The 17,540-nt window shown below is 34.0% G+C and overlaps 1 long non-coding RNA gene across 1 annotated transcript in view; it reads left to right on the top strand.

Annotated features, from left to right (window-relative positions):
- The first annotated feature begins 1,569 nt into the window (after positions 1–1,569).
- The window catches only part of LOC115285399, a 103,451-nt gene continuing 87,480 nt past the window's right edge, over positions 1,570–17,540 (top strand). The window contains exons 1-2 of the long non-coding RNA XR_003905509.1: positions 1,570–1,651; positions 7,397–7,450. This is a non-coding gene — a long non-coding RNA (uncharacterized LOC115285399). The remainder of the gene's footprint in view (positions 1,652–7,396; positions 7,451–17,540) is intronic.

The following is a 17,540-nucleotide window of genomic DNA, read 5'->3' as shown; positions in this document are numbered from 1 at the left end:
AGATAAATGGATGATCTCACTGAGCAGTTTTACTTTGTAGATAGGTATGTATGAACTATTATATAGTTACAATGGTACCTAATTCTAGAAAATAAAGGGTATATAAATACCAGCCAAGAATCATTTCACATCTACCATTCCTAGAATTGAGTATGCCTTACAACTTTCAATTTTCATTAACAAAATTTATGTAAAAATATTCTGAAACACTCCTAATGTACATGAAATAAAAACTTGGAAATAAAAACTAAATAATAATACTATACTGAAAATATGCATGGCTATATACTATGTACTATATATATATAGTACACAAGACTACTTTCTTATTAGACAGCAAACTTTGTTTTCAAACTTCCAGGTATTTTCTAAGCATTTTATTTTAGATTTTATTTTTAAGTAATCTCTATACCTAATATAGGGCTTGAACTCACAACCTCAAGAGCAAGTCATATGCTCTCCAGTTGAGCCAGCCAGTCGCCTTCTTTCTAAGCATTTTAAATATATTATCTTGGTAATACAGTAACCTACAAAGTTCTAACCACATTGTGGATTGGGTCCTAGAGCTCTACTTTTTTCTCTATTAAATGTTTCCAGCATTTTTTTTTTCAATTCCAGCATAATTGAATGAGGCAGCAGCCATCTTGAAAAGACGCAGACTGTTTATATACTATTTACTTTTCTTTTGTGCCTTTTCATGTTCATATAAAATACATTTATTTTTATGTCAACTGAGAATAAAAAGTAATAAGACTTTAGATAAATGAAAAACATTTCTCAATATCTTCTGTATCTTAACTGCTTTCCATGCCTGATTTTCCTTATGCTCAATAGTACATTTACACATGATCTCTTCAAATATAATCTGTAATCTATAATACAAGATATATAGCATATTTATAAACATATATTTGTACACACAGTCCTTCAACAAGAATTTTAAAGTGTTACATTTTCTTTTCTTTAGCCATTTCATATTTTATGTAATGTAAGTCACACAAGAAGCTTGAAAATAGTATCTAATTTATATTTTATAAAGGCATATTTTATTTTTTCCTTTGCTAGTGGCAGTCTTCATAGTGACAGTTTTTATTTTTCTTTCAAACTGTGAAATAGCATGTATTGTGTATGCCTGGGGCATGCATGTTTGCCTCTAAGCAATATGCGGACTGCTCTGGCTTGATCAAAAACTGGACAGATGTGCTAAATTTACTATTAGGATTTTACTTCTTTTCAATTCATAATCGCCTAATGATTCTTTAGCTACTTTATGGATTTATGTATTGTTTTCATTTAATAGAAGGCATTTCACGTTTAAGTTATTGACACAACAGTCAACTTTTGGGGAAGTATTTTTCAACAACTTTGTGATATAGTACAAAATTTTGGCATTGCTTAGCTGGGTCCTTACTTTCAGAATCTTTCACAAGGCTGAAATCAAGATGTTCTGCAGGGCCAGATTCTTCTCAAAAGGTTTGAACTAAGGTCAGCTTCTAAGTGAGTTTTAACCAAATTCAGCTTCTTGTGGTATGTTGAGTTTCAGTTCCCTGCTGGCTTTTGCCTGGAAAATTCCTCTGTTGCTTGCTTCATCAAAGTGTGCAAACTGAGAGTGCCACAGAAAATACCAGGAAGATGGAAGTTACAATCTTCTGTAAGTGTTGGATTTTTAATATCATCTTTATTGATTTCATCCTAAATGCACACATTAGGTGTTCTGAATCAAAGACAGATTTTTAAATTAAATATTTCACAGTAAATGATAGTGTTATCATTCATATATCCTAGTCCTTATCCCTAAAACTACAAAAAGGGAGCAAGTCAATTGTTTCAAGGGAAGAAGAGCTTGACATTCCCTCCTTTCCACGTAGGGAGAGATGAGGAGGAAATGTTCTATGTTGATAAAGGGCAAAGAGACACTTGCTCTTCCTTTCTTCTTTTTCCTTCTGAAAGGATATCTTCCTCACACAAGACCTTTGTTATATAAATAAAATCTCTCTGGAAGACAGATGACCCCTGTATTTGGTCTACAACCTGGAGAAGTCTCCAAGTTACTGAGCCTCATTCCTACTTGAAATGTAAATCTTTAGGAAGATACCCTTTGTAGTCTTTCTGGAAACTTGTAGGCTTAGTATTGGGACAATTAACTAGACAAAATGACTACATATTTAATTATCATCATGTGTGAACAAGTTCTAGGAGGTTAGGGCTTTTTACTTCAACATTGAAAAATCCAGGAGTAGTTCATTTTTCCCCATGAACCAAATCATGGCAGTATCTCATCACTTGTGCCCGTCTTAGGGTTAGAAATAAGTCACAGGTCCCACCCATACTCAACTACACAGGGTATGGATACTGGAAAGTAGAAGGTGGAGATACTTTTGAGGTCCATCTTAAAGCCTACCCACCACAGCCACCATTGATGACATCAAATATTTTGAAAATAAATATAGCTAAAATTAGTTATGTCAGCTTACATTTGCAACAACAAGCTTTAAAAATATACTTTCATATTAACACTGAATGAAACAAATTTTGGCCCAATCTGTATTAAAAAAATCTTAGATTGCTGAGAATTCATTAAACCAATGAAGAATCCACTTGAAAATATTCTATATTTGGGCTAGCTCAAATTTAGTTTTAACTGGTTTGCTTTAAGAAGTCTTAGTCCCATCTTTCTAAAGTCAATAGAAAGTTTTAAATAATTACTGGTAAGCCACATTTTATATAAACATAAAGCTTATAAGATGTTTATTCTCCTCTTAACAATGTAAAGGATATAAAGATTTTTAAATACAGTTTGCCTTCAAGAAAACTAAATTTAAGGAGGTTTTTCTAATTTACTCAAAGTTATCCAGACACCAGGGTAGAGCCAAGTCCATTAACCTGGGTTTCCAATGCATATGATCAAGGTTACTTCATATGTGTCTAATAGCTTTATCTTTTTTGTTTAGTTTAATTTTACATTATAAAGATCAATAAGGAATGGATACTGGGAAGAATTTACTGAGAAATATATTTTTTTCACACTGGATATTCCTTTCCTCCTATCTTCCTTCCTATATCAATAAAACAATCTTTCTAAATCTATGAAAATTAACCTCTGTGGGAACTGTGTTACTTCTTGCCCTTAATATTGATAGGCTTATTTGTAAGTCTCTTTTTCTTAAAACTTCCAAGTACATGCAAGAGAACTAGAATTTATTGAGGTTCCCTAAAATATTAAAGTGAAAAGTAATGCATAGCCATGATAGCATGTTTTACCAGGCCAGATATGTGCTTTTCCATAAATTATCTCCTGTGTTATCGAGACTCTGCCTAAGAACTCTTCAAAATGTGGATGCAAATCTGGTTGGCAGTGGTGAGAACAGATAAGTAGAGCACAGAACCAGATCTTATTTAAAACTGAAGGACACTTTATTAAAAAGCTACAATACATAGAACGTTATTGGGTTCCACCAGCATTCTGGTGGTCAATAAATGAAAATCAGAAGGAAGTATTCCTGCCTGGTCAACTCATAAATTCCAGGTCACCAACTGGCCATGAAATTTCACCGAAATGTGGAAGAATATATATTTTTCTTTTAGTCCAATAGACAAATAGAGAATTGTTTCCTGTGATAGGCCAACCTTGAAATCAGCATTTTAAGAAATGTTTTAGATGGTGTGTTGTTATTTTTCATGTTTGTAGAACTGCAGAAGTATAATTTCTGAGCAACATTATTACTTATTGAATTCAGTGCATGTTATTTTACTATTTTTGTTCAATATCCCAAACTGATATAGGGCTATTTTTTTGGTGTCTTAATTTCCTTATCTCTAAAACACTTCTTCAAAATGTCTAAAAACTTTTTAGTTTAAATATTTTTTGACTTTCATTTTGTTTACTTTTTGAAATCAGTATTTGGTAGATTTGTATTATCTTCATTTTCTTTCCCTCTTGATTACTGGAATACTGATAATTGTGTATTTCAAGGACAGTTATATGGCAATGTAAAATGAAAAACAGGCTAAATTTTTAAAATATGATGTTAGGCAGGAAAGTTTAAAAAAAGCAAACCAGGGAGAGTGTAATTTCAATTGATTTATTAAGTAAGGTATTAAATACCTGACATGTCTTATATATGCAAAAGTATATAAAGCATTTTTGCCTATTATTCAGGGATGTTATGTCTCTCTCTCTCTCTTCATACAAAAAATACAGCAAGTTTTATTGGCTCCAACTTCATTTGTCTTATGCTCTTGCTGAAGTTACCAGTAATTCCTCCATATTGTCAAATACATGGGCATTTCTCATTCTTCAGCTTACTTGACTTCTTAGCAATGCTTGATTTACTTGTGTTAAAAATAGTTTTTAATTCAGTTTCATAATATCATATTTTTTGGCTCTGTTTCTCCTATCTTCATTATGTTTTCTTCTATGTCTTCTTTGCTTGTGATTTCTCTTTTATACTGCCTCGGATCTTTATATTGGACTTTTATCCCCTTCATGCTATACACAATTATACAGCTCACATAGTCTAGCTCACGTATTCTCATGCCATTAGCAACAATTTATATGCTGACCTTTCCCCAAAATTTATCACTAGTCCTAGTTTCACTTTTGAGTTTTTGGGACACAAAACCAATAATTTCCTATATATCTACATTTGGATGTCTCAAGCATTCAGTCTATCATGACCAGAGTATCTTCTGTCTTCACCCTGGGGAGGGGAGAAAAAGTTTTTCTATACCTTTCTAAATTCTTTTGGCTGACCTATTAAATTGACACAAGACAGATAAATATGAGAAAAATAAGTGTAATTACTTATGTGAGAGCCACAAAGACAGGCAACTGAGGCTCATATGTCATTCTGATCTTATAAAAAGGGGGTAGGTTTCTGGGATTACAAAGGGGAGAAAGATAATTCACAAGAAGATGGAAGGATCATATGTTTGGTAAACAAATAGTTGCCATACCATGCAGAGACAAGGGGGCACAGGCAAGAATTGAACAGACCCTGCTGAGATCCCACAGGTTTACCACATGTGGTCTATACCCTTTGTAGTTATCTGGGACAGCTCTTTTGCTGGACCAGATGCTCTATTTAAATTCTTTTAGGCAGTTAAAGGGGAAACAAAAAACTAAATCCTTTGGGTTCAGATTGTCTTTGGCTCAATACAATCCATACATACAAGTGGCATGCTCTGTGCTGGCATGCCCTGAGCCCCATCACCTGCAAACAAACCTACTCTTCCTCCAGTCTTCAATAAATAACAGTAAGTGGCTGTTTTTCAATAAATGGCATCATCATCCACAGTTACCCACAGAAGAAAGTAAAACAACCGTCACATATAGTTGAACACCAACCAATCCTGCCAATTTTGTTTCAAAAATATTATCTCAAATTTAACAATCTAGTTTCATCTTCAGCCCACCATCTTTTCTTAGTCATCTTGCCTTACCTTCTAGATTACTTTCTTTTCCACTCTTTCTCCTAACCAGTCTAATTAGCTAACAACAGCCAAAATAATTGTAAAATATAAATCACATAATGTCATTTTTCTAATTAAACTTTTTCAGTGATTTTGCATTGCATTTATGATAGAATTAAAAATCTTTGACCTTTTCCACATGATGTCCTTCTAGCTTTATCTCCACTCTTTTTATCACCCACACACTCTTTCCCATCCAGCCACCCTGGTCTTCAGTTAGGGTCTAGACAATTCTTTTAGGCCCTGATAATTTCATCTCTCTTTGTTGGTAGCATACCTCTTCATTTCTTGACAACCTCTACTCTGTGCTCCAAATTCTTTTGTCTAGCTAGCTCATTCATGCTCATTAATAAAGACTTGGCTTAAAAATCAATTTCTTAAAAAAACTCACAAAAAAACCTTTCCATGATTCTCTAAATAACTTCCTTCTTCTTCTTCTTCTTTTTTTTTTTTTTTAAATCTCAGAACCAGTGTCCTTTACTTTACAGACAGTATTAGTTTCAAAGCATGACTATTTTTGTGACTATTGGCTTTCTCCTCTCACTGGACAATAAACAGTGAGTTTTCTTTCTTTTTTGGCCCGCAATTTATTACAAAGGGTTAGTATAGTAAATAATACATAATAGATGATAGTTTTGATGTAACATTCTCCCTAAATTTAAGTTTTCCCTAAAATCCTAAATCATGTGTCTGTTTATTTGCATAGTGCTTATTCTCTTCAGGATCATCTTTTTTTACCTTCTGTTCTTCAACATTCATCTCCTCTCACTGAAGGTGCTTATTATTTCTTCAGGGTACTTCAAATCAGTTTGGTGGCCCTTTTGTTGTGCAATGCCTGTAAAATATCACTGTCAATATTCATGACTTTATAATTTATTTTTACTGTAATTTTCCCTACCTTTGTCTATAAAAAATCGAACACATATCCTCAAACCTTTTTTATAATTTTTCCTAGACTTTTTATAAACTTGGTTTTCTAAATATTTTTATTTAATAACTTTAATAATGACCATGAGAGTACAATAATAACTGTTAAAAACTCCATGATAGTTTTACATTTCAATGACTTCTTTGATTGTACATAAAGAGAATGCCTTTCATAAAACTGTCGAAGGTGTCCAAACTCAGATTTTGTGTATCCTGTAGGAGAGAAAAATAATTTTCCCCCAATCCTTCCAGGATTTTGGTTGAGACATCACCTGTAATAAAAGATTAAGAGGAGAAAGACACACAGAAGATTAGAAACATCCATACTTTTTATATACATTGGCGATAACCAGGCAAACAGTAATTTTTTGAAATGGCCCAAACCACTACCTTAAATAACATCTAAAGCTAAAGACAAAAGATGTTTGGGGGAAGGAAAAGGCTGATTAGAGTGGGTGACTGGGAAAGGCACAGCAAATAAGGATAAGGTTGTTAGCAGATTTAAGTCCTTGCCTTCTCTGTTGATAAAGAGTTTTGAGAGATTTAGAGTCCTTTCTCTTCTTGGTGCAGAGGACACCCTTACAAATGGCAATTTCCATGATACATGTAATTGTCTCTGACAAAAGGATAACTTCTACTTGGCTTTCAGAGCTTCTCAGATGCCTGCTATTTCTCAAAAATAATCACCCTAAATAATCCTTATGTAAAAAAGGCATATTTTGGGGTAGCAAATTCTGTTCCCCTAGTTTTTTGTTAGGAAAAGAATGTAAAAATTATTAAAAGATCTTATCATCACTTTGCCTGAGTGAGAGCTTATTGCAAATGAGAATTTATATAAGAAGTTGACTATCAGAGATAAACACTAGGCTTGATTTTCTTTCCTACAGCAATTTAAAAAAAAAACTTGCTTGGGGGAAGAACAGAGCATTTAATTAGCTTCATTAAGTGCTAGATATGCATCAGGTCTTTTTCTTGATATAATATTATTTCCTTTCAGGAAGGCATCAGGAACACTGATTACCAAGCCATCAAATATTACAGGCAAAGAACTGTAAGTAAATTACTTGCTTTATATCACATAACCCAATTTATTTGGTCAGTTTGTATTTGGTAACTTTGTCAATAGTTACTTAAAAGTAGATAATTCACAGCCATAGAAGGCAGATTTCTTAAACTTTTTCTCATTTTCACAGATGGTTTTGTGTAATGTGGCATCACTAGTAAGATCAATTTGGGGAGACTAAGTAGGAAGAAAGAAAAAGAATACTATTACCTTGGAAGGAGCAGAGACAGAAATAATTAGGCTCAAGTATAATTATACACTTTTATTATCAGTGTCTATACACATTTCCTCTTTTACTTATTATTTGCACAGTGCTCTTGTTGTTTTTTAAACAAAATCAATCATATTCTTTAAATAGGCACTGTAAGGTATTCCAAAAGACATGAATCTTGTGGTGACAGAATTTTGTAAGTGATGCCACTTATTTCCTTTATCACTTGACTTAAAAATGCATAATAAATTTAACCTAATTTCCTATACAGAAGGTTCCCAACTTATGATGTTTCCACTTATGATCTTTTGGTTTTATAATGGTATGAAAGCAATACACATTAAATAGAAACTATACTATGAACTTGAAATTTCGATCTTTTCCTGGGCTAGCAGAATGTGGTACAATACTGTCTTATGATGTGCACAGGGGTGGCAAGCTGCAGCTCCCAGTCAGCCATGTGATCGTGGGGGTGAACAACCAACATACTTACAACTATTCTTGTAACTGAACCAAATGAGTTCGTCCACCTGATGCATAGCAAGCCAATAAAAATGGGCAATGAAATTTTGCAAGGAAGAAAGGCTAATTTTTTGGTGTGTGGCACCACCCACAAGATGGGGAACATTGGAGATAGCCAGGAAAGTCCTAAATTCCCTGATGGCTTACAAATGAAGGTTTTTATAGGCAAAATGGGGGCAGGTATGTCCTGAGAAGGTGAACACTGTTGATTGGAGGACCAGGAGGCCATGCTAGCAGGGGCTCTGGTGCTGCTTCATCTGGTCCCCTGGAAGCCTTTCCATCTCAGGAGACTTGGAATCTGAAAGTCCATTGACTTTCCATTATTCTTTATGTTAGATACTTCATGAAGTACATCGGGTGATTATATCTTTAGGGTAGTGCTGATTAACTACTTGTAATCTAGTGGGGTTGCTTTCCTACAGGCTCCTTGGCTGGTCCGGCCATGCCTCAGGGCAATATAACCTCTAGTGTTCATTCTTTCATCTGAACTGACAAGATGGATGCTAGCTTCATTATTTGCTTATACAACCACTGTCTTTCACTTTTAGTACCATATATTTAATAAGTTATATGAGATATTCAACATATTATGGTAAGAAGGCTGCATATTAGATGATTTTGCCTAACTATTTACTAATAATCTAAGTGTTCTGAGGATGTTTTTAAAATTTATTTATTTGGAGAGAGAGAGAGAGAGACAGGGAGACAGACAGAGACAGAGAGAGAACAAGCATGAGCATGAGCATGAGCAGGGGAGGGACAGAGAGAGGAGAGAGAGAGAATCCCAACTAGGCTCTGCACTGACAGCATGGAGCTCGATCCTGCAAACCATGAGATAATTACCTGAGCCAAAATCAAGAGTGGACATTTAATCAACTGTGCTACTTAGGCACCCGCTGAGCACCTTTAAGTTAGGCTAAGCTGAGTTTTCATATTAAAAGCATTTTCAACTTACTATAGTCTCAAATTTGGATTTGGATTTGGGTTTATAGAATGTAATCCTGTCATAAGTTAAAGATCTCTATAGTAAATATTTGCAATGCTTATAGAAACATTATCTACAATAGCTAAATTAGATAAATGGCCCAAGTGTCAATTTACTAATGAATGGGTAAAGAAGATGTGGTGTGTGTGCGTGTGTGTGTGTGTGTGTGTGTGTGTGTGTGTGTTTATTCAGCCATAAATAAAGAATAAAAACTTGTTACTTGCAATGATGTGAATGAAACTAGATTATTATGCTAAGCAAAATAAGTCAGTTAGTTAAAGTCTATTTTGAGAGAGAGAGAGTGCAAGTGGGGGAGGGGCAGAGAGAGAGGGAGAGAGAGAGAGAAAATTTTAAGCAGGTTCCACTTCCAAATCTAAAGCAAGACAGCAAAAAGCCTGATGTGGGGCTCAAATCCATGAAACTGTGAGATCATGACTTGAGCCAAAATCAAGAAAGAGTCAGACACTTAACAGACTGAGCCACCCAAGCACCCCAATCAACTTACAATTTTTAATAAATGAAGAAAAATATATTTTATTCTTATTTAGTCAAGATTTTCCATGTTTTTGCTGAATAGCTTTCAATTATGACCAGCCATTCTGAAATAATGTGGTCAGTTGCTTGCTTTAGGCAATTACCTCACTCTTGATGCACTTCCATATAGTTCCGTCTAGTAGGGCCTCTCGTGTCTACCCTTTCCATTACACTATGTAAAGCTGTATGCTTGATTCAGTTTGAGGAGTGTCACTATTGCCAAATATGTTAATCTGTGGGAGTGTTCATGCCATTATAAGGGCTCAGGACAGGCCAGAAATAGGCCACTTTGGCATAGTGGCTAGTTTGAGTTTAAAAGCACCAAAATCCACATATTTAGAAAAAGTAAAAAGTTCTTTTCCTCCCCTTCAACTAGCTAAAAAGAATTTAGATAGAGGGACTGCTTCAGGAAGAGAGCTTTCATCATAGATAACTACGTTATCCTATAAACTAGACATGCTAGACAGGAAGGAATCAATAAGGCCTACTTTTTAAAAGTCCTCTATATCTCATTATTTCTGAGTGACCCAGCAAACATTTATTTCCCAAACATCTATTTTTTTAAATTTTCCTGAGTATTACATTCCTTCCCTCTTAAGTTTCAGACCGCCCCCCTCCTTAGTTTGGGATGGCGTACATACTTCATTTTGCCTCTCTTTGTAGTTTCCATGTCTGTATGGATTCCCCAGATGTACACTATTAAATTTGATTTTCTCCTATTAATCTCAAGCCAGTTTAATTCTTAGAAGGACTTTGAAGGGAACAGGAAGTTCTTGCTCTGTGACAACATCAAATAGTTTAGACTTTTGATCCTATATTCTTAGTTATCTTTGTTTTTCTATGCTCATCTCTTCTTTCTGGCCATTGTAATAGTCTTCTCTTTGGAACCAAGAGCAAAACATCTGAAATCCCCTTGAATATGAAGCATTAACTTGCTACTTGGATTTTAGGCTGACTATGAATCACTCATACTACTGAGTCATTATTATTTTGTTTTATATCTTCTTATTGGAAACAAAGCCCAAGCATTAACTATTCTGTCATTTTTTATCCAGTAAAATGAAAGCAACAGATATATGTCTTGTCTAAGTTTTCTTTTAATTTATAAAAATCTTTGCTGCACAAACATGACAAAGCCTTTAGCAATTTTTAATTAGTAGTAAAGAAATAACATCTTAGTTCTAGTTTAACATTTTTTGCTTATATTTTCTATGAAATGACATCTTTGAGATACATATATATGTATGTGTATGATATATAGTTAATTAAACCTCATAGAGAATTGAGCACTTTAATGTCATAGAACAGTGAAATAGTTTTACTTTATTAAAAATAAAGTCACAGTAGTTGCAAATATCATTTACATTAAATATTTGTAAAGAAATACTGATTATTAGAAGTTCATTTTAATAGATAACTGTTGTCCTACCAGAATAGCTTTTATATACCCCATGCCAAAAAAATTAAGTGGTTTATCCTCAAATAGCAAAAAATTTTAAAATGGAGAAGTAGACGAAAGTCCACTTTTATCTAATTTTAGTAAGCCAAAGAGCATGTGAATTGTGGTGAAAATTCAATGAATAATTAATATATTACATATCCTACTTTTGAAAAAGGAAATTATCTTAGGAGGAAGTAGAGTTTCAATATTAATTCATGTGAGCACAGGTTATTATTTTTTAATGTTTACATCTTCATTAACCCTAATTTTATTAAGAAATACATGTTTAATGTTGGCATTATAGGTATCATCAAGTAGGACTTAGGACCCTTAAGAACATGTAATAGAAATGCTAAATGAATATATTCATTTTTAAGAAGATTATAGTTAAGTTTTATAATATGAAAAAACTTATTTGCTATACCAAGTATATAACTTGTCATAGTTTTACTAACATATTTTACATCACTTTTGAATTCCTATAATATACTTGATTATTAAATTCCAATATAAAAACATAAAGTGTAATGGAAGTCATCTAGATACATGTCATCGTTTGGGGAGAAAATAATTATGAAGAGTATTTTTGACATAGTTTTATAAGGTAAATATATTTTACCAATACTAGCAAAGAGAAAAAAGAGTCAAATAGAACAAAAGTATGTGGATGCAATAGTTAATTCATCAACCTGATTGGAACACAGGGTGTCCAGATTATATATTATTTGTGGGTGTGTCTGTGAGGATATTTCTAGATGAGACTAGCATTCAAATCAGTAGACAATAAAACAGTTTGTCCTCCTCATTGTGGACAGGTATCATCTAGTTTATTGAGGGAATGAACAGAACAACAAAAATAACAAAAAGCAGAGGAAATGAGAATTTGTTCTTTGCGTGACCATTGGGTTGGAGCATCTGTCTTCTTCCTGTCCTTGGAGTGGGTCTTTTATCATCAGTTTTCTCGCATCTCAGTTCTTCAGTCCTGGACTAGAATTTTCACTATCGGTTCTCCTGGTTCTCGGGCCTTCTGACTTGTCAGCCTGGAACTATACCACCAGCTTCCTTGAGTCTCCAGCTTACAGACAATAGATTGTGGGACTTATCCTCCATAATGGTGGGAACCAATTTATTGTAATAAATCTCTTTAGATAAATGGATGGATAGCTAGAGATATAAAGGTTTATATGTTATTGGTTCTATATCTCTGGTGAATCCTTGACTAACAGAGTGGGTAAACTTACATATAACTGTTACTCTTCATGCAAATTATACTTATACATAAAGGGCCATTTACCTAAAGAACTTTATAGAAAGCTATATAAATAGTATTTTCACACAGAATCATTAGTGAATGTGATGCAATTATTCGCAGCTTCTCTGAAGGTTTTGTCAGGAAAGAAGGCAGGCAAGCAGGCTGGAAGGAAGGAAGAGGAAGAAAGAAAGGAAGGGAGGAATGAAGGAAGGAAGGAAGGAAGGAAGGAAGGAAGGAAGAAAGGAAGGAAGGAAGAAAGATGTAATGTGTAGAAATAGCAAAGGAAGGTAAAGGAAATTAGATACCCATAAACTGTAATTTTGTTTGGAAAAAAATATATAGTTCTTATGTTCTTAGAGAAGGAATTGTTTTTTTTTTTCTTCAGGCATCCAAATACCTAAAACCTAAACGGAAAACCTAAAATGTATAACAAAAAACTCATGATAAAATAAATCACAAAAATGAAAACTATTAAAATGTCACATTAGTAAGAAAAGAACTCGGTATGGTTCAAGACATACCATGATGATGTGAACTACACCATTGCTTTTAAAGAGATCATGCAGTCATAGTGGCCACATTAAGCAAATGGACAGAGAGGGGTAGATCAAATGGTTCATAGTGATTTAGGAATTGTGAACATTCTTACCTTTTTTTAATTTGGCAGGCAACTGTTTTAGAATGCTGATTGGAAAATGCAAATATATTTTACATATCTCCTTCCTTCATATAACAGAAGGAAAAAATAAGGTAATGTTAATAATATGTTAAAGGTAAATCAAGAAATAGAAAGATATAAGTCTCCATTGTGTGGGGCACCTGGGTGGCTCAGTCTGTTGAGCTTCCGGCTTCGGCTCCTGTCTTGATCTCGCGGTTCGTGGGTTCGAGCCGTGCGTCAGGGTCCGTGCTGACAGCTAACTCAGAGCCTGGAGCCTGTCCTCGGATTCTCCCTCTCCCTCTGCCCCTCTCCTGCTCGCGCTGTCTCTGTCTTAAAAAATAAATTTAAAACCATTAAATTTTTTTTAAGTCTCCATTATAGATGTCTAAATTCCAGACATATTAATCCGGGAAAAATTTTTTCAGCATAGGAGAAGTTTCAAATTTAGAACATTGGAAAATTCTTTTAATTCATGTATTTTAAAGAATCCATGTATTTTTTTCACACAAAAATATACTTTTAATAGTGTAAACACTAAAGCCACTGTTATTTGCTTAAATAGCAGAAGGCCAACTAGAGCAACATTCTTATATGAACACTTTCTAGCAGCATTATTTTTCCTGTGGTTAAGAGTGGAGTACACAGTATCAATAAAGTGATTTTAAATTGATTTTAGGTAGTATTTTCCTTTAGTAATATATTGTTATACTTACAGTATCAACCAAGGAAATTAAGTTAAAATCACAGTTTGATATGTTCCCTGTTTAGGCCTAATGCCTTTTTTTAAATGTGCAATTTATTAGAAGCAACTTATAATGGATATTTTGATCATATCATTGCAAGATATGATTATCTTCTTTCACTTGTGCATCAGTGAAACCTAAGAAAAAAATTAACCTTATAATATTGAGCTTGTTTTGATCCTTTCCATGATTTCAATAATATTCTACACCCTAAGAGAGTATTCCAGACACTGCTTTAAACTGTGTGTGCGCTATCTACTATTAAGAGAGAACTAGTCTGTGTAGACTTTAATAAAAGATGATTACTTTCATATTGAAAATGACTTTACTGACAATTTATAGGATGAAAATTATTCTTTGTGTCCTTACTAGTGGTGAATGTATTAACCATTATATAGAAATCAGCTAATAAATCAATGAGGCTGAAATCTCCAGGAAATCCTGTATTGCTGTCTTTCATAAACAGGCTCTATAACATGCTATGGGAATGAATGCAAAGCAGGTCTGAAATACCAGGCTCTGCTGTAGTGATAGGAGACGGCTCCCGCTGCACTTGAGAGGCCTTTCTTGTTTCCCATGCCAAGGGAATTGTTAAGTCTGTAAAAGTTCTTAGTAAAATCTTTGGATTTTACAAAAGTCAGCCTAATAATCCAAATATTATCCTTTTATGGAAGTACAGGTCTGAGAAGCAAGATAACGGCACATTCCAAATTATTGGTTTCAAGCTTCTTGCAGAAGAAATAATAATCTTCTTCCTTCACTGGAAAGTTAAAAGCCATTCTCAGAGTTCTGTCCTTTTACTTTTCTATGTCCTTTGTCATTATGATCATGTTTATATTTTCTCCATTTTATCAGTGATTTGTATATTATGACTGACACCTATGCTATTATTGTTACACGGCCAATAGACATTATTATTAACACTTTCGATTGACATTTTTGAAGGTTCTTTTCTATTTCCCTTGAGATCCAGGTTATTGAAAGCAAAGGGAAAATGAGGTATAGATATTTTCTGCTGATTTTTGCAAAGGGCCCACTAAGGACTTTATGAATTAGTAGGTGACCCAGCTGTCAGAGCCTGGTACTTTTCTTTTGGATCTGTGACCAGGACATGAGCCCCTAATTTCAGAGTGAGAGAATATTTATGAGGAGTAAGGGCTCAAGGAGGTACTGTTTACTAATGGACAAACTTGGGCAAAGTTATTGAATTATGGAAAGGATGTGAAATTGGTAACCAAAGAATTGTAGTCATTGCTGTGTTTCTCAAAGGTTTTGCAGAAGTATTTTTTTAAATTTGCTTTTTTAATTTACATCCAAGTTAGTTAGCATATAGTGCAATAATGATTTCAGGTGTAGATTCCTTAATGCCCCTTACCCATTTAGCCCATCCCCCGCCTCACAACCCCTCCAGTAACCCTCTGTTTGTTCTCCATATTTAAGAGTTTCTTTATTTCTAATGACATGGTTAATAAACCAGGGACATCTAGTGGATTGTTTGGTGTCCCATTGCCCCTTTTCTAAAATTTCATGAAAATTTCACATCCAACTCTACAAAACATCCATGTTTTATCATAGAAAATGATACTGTATATTACATACCATGTGAGATTCTTTTATTTCTCTTTTCCTAAATGGCTAGAATAAATATTTATTAAAAATTTAGGTTGAATGAAGAAACATTCCTTGTCTGGGCAATTTCCTTTCATGAAAAAAATATTTAGACATATAAATATATAGATATAAATGTGAACCAAAATTCTCCAGCTTAATGAGCGATGGCAGAGGAATTTCTGTAGAGAAGAGCTAGGATGATGATTACAGAGAGATGGCGCCATCCAACGTTAAAATTTTCCATAAATGAATCTTATTACTAGGAAATTTAGTTAATTGTGTCTTATGTCAGTGAAAGGTTCACTGACTTCTCAGTCTTTTTACTAGACAAGTTTGGTGAAGAAGGGTAATTCAGACATTTTTTTTAACCACTAATACTACAGGTTTTGTTATTTGCAATGAAAGGTAAAAAAAACTATTTATAATATTACCAATGATAGATTCTCTTTCTCAGACTTTTAAGCCTAATTTCTATTATATGGATATTGTCAAGTACATTATAACAATTCACAATTAGCTTACAGTTGTTGAATGTAAATGCTAAGCCTTGAGAGATCTCTCCTAAGTAATCTGAATTTGTGAGCAACTTGTTGAGTAAACAATGAATCCTTTTACCTTATCCTGATGTTTATCCTTTGCTAGAACATCATTATTTTTCTCTTTGAAGAGAAACAGCAAATAAATGTTGGGTAGTGCATTCTACATGCCAAGTAAGGATTTATCTCTGTATATAAAGAAAGCTTATAAGTCACTTCAAATTCCATTATAAATATGGCAAAAAAAGTATTTAAATCATTTTAATTTACCACTTACTACCTAATTGAAGATAGTGAGAAAATGAGGATGAAATAATTTGAAACTGAGGAATCTCACTCAATTAAAGATGCCTTGTTGTCCAGTGGAGGCTGCATAGTGGACGTACATGATGTGAACTCCACTTGCATTTTGCTGTTACAGTTTTGAGCCCATATAAATATATATCTATTTCCCCCATTGAAAATATATAAATATTTGGAAAATTCTTTACAATAAAATCTGTCTTTAAATTTTTTAATGTTTTATTTATTTTTGAGAGAGAGAGAGAGAGAGAAGAGAGAGAGAGAGAGAGAGAGAGAGAGAGAGAGAGAGAGAGAGAGAATGAGTGGGGGAGGGGCAGAGAGAAAGGGAGACAGAGTCTGAAGCAGGCTCCAGGCTGAGCTGTCAGCACAGGGCCTGTTGTGGAGCTTGAATATGTGAACCATGAGATCATGACCTGAGCCAAAGTGGGATGCTTAACCAACTGAGCCACCCAGTCACCCCCAATAAAATCTGTCTTTATAGATTTCTTATATGTGGAAAAACAAAACAGCAAAATGATCAAAATGCTACATGTTCATTCATGCAAGTCCAAGGTAATATTTTGGTTGATTTCAGCCTTTCAACCAACTAATAAAAATATTCTTTCAGCACTTTAAAAAAAGGACCTCTTTTTTCTATCATGGCTTTCTCTTTTTGGACCAAAAGTAGATCATTGGTTTCTTCATTGCAGTACTTCATAAACTGTCCTATTATTTTAAGAGCTTAGTCTTCTGACGTGTCTTGTAAGACCCTCCAGCCATTTTTATTTGCTTGTTACAAGTAAAAACTTCATTCAGATGTATAATCAATAGACATTTATTTTTCTAAAACTATATTTTGTATTTTGAACCCTTTTTTATCAGAATATCAACATTTGTAATCCAAATAATTTCACATTCTCCCCATTCCTTCTCTAGGGACTATGTAAAGGTTCTGTGGATCTTATATAGTCCCAAACACTGAGGCTACGACGGACATCTAGTTCTAACTGCTCTGTTCACACTGACTTTTTGGAGTCCCTTATTGTCTTGCTTATTTCTCAGAGGTCACTCTATCCTGATTCTTACTACTTTATTCCCATTCTCATCGGGTTCATTAAGTTCAGCAAATCTCTTTTCTCCAGTAGTACCGTGCCAAGGCCAAGAGAAATAATTTTGCTGTGGCTCCCACAGTGTGGTACTTGGGGAACTTTCTGAGTCTAATTTAGCCCCAATCTTCCTGGAAATTCCATGAAGCTGTTTTTATTTTTTGCCCCATTTTGTGTCGCATGCATATTATTCTGCT

Source organism: Suricata suricatta, chromosome 1 (assembly GCF_006229205.1).
Source record: "Suricata suricatta isolate VVHF042 chromosome 1, meerkat_22Aug2017_6uvM2_HiC, whole genome shotgun sequence".
Classification (NCBI taxonomy): Eukaryota; Metazoa; Chordata; class Mammalia; order Carnivora; family Herpestidae; genus Suricata; species Suricata suricatta.
This window is presented reverse-complemented; position numbering and strand designations above follow the sequence as displayed.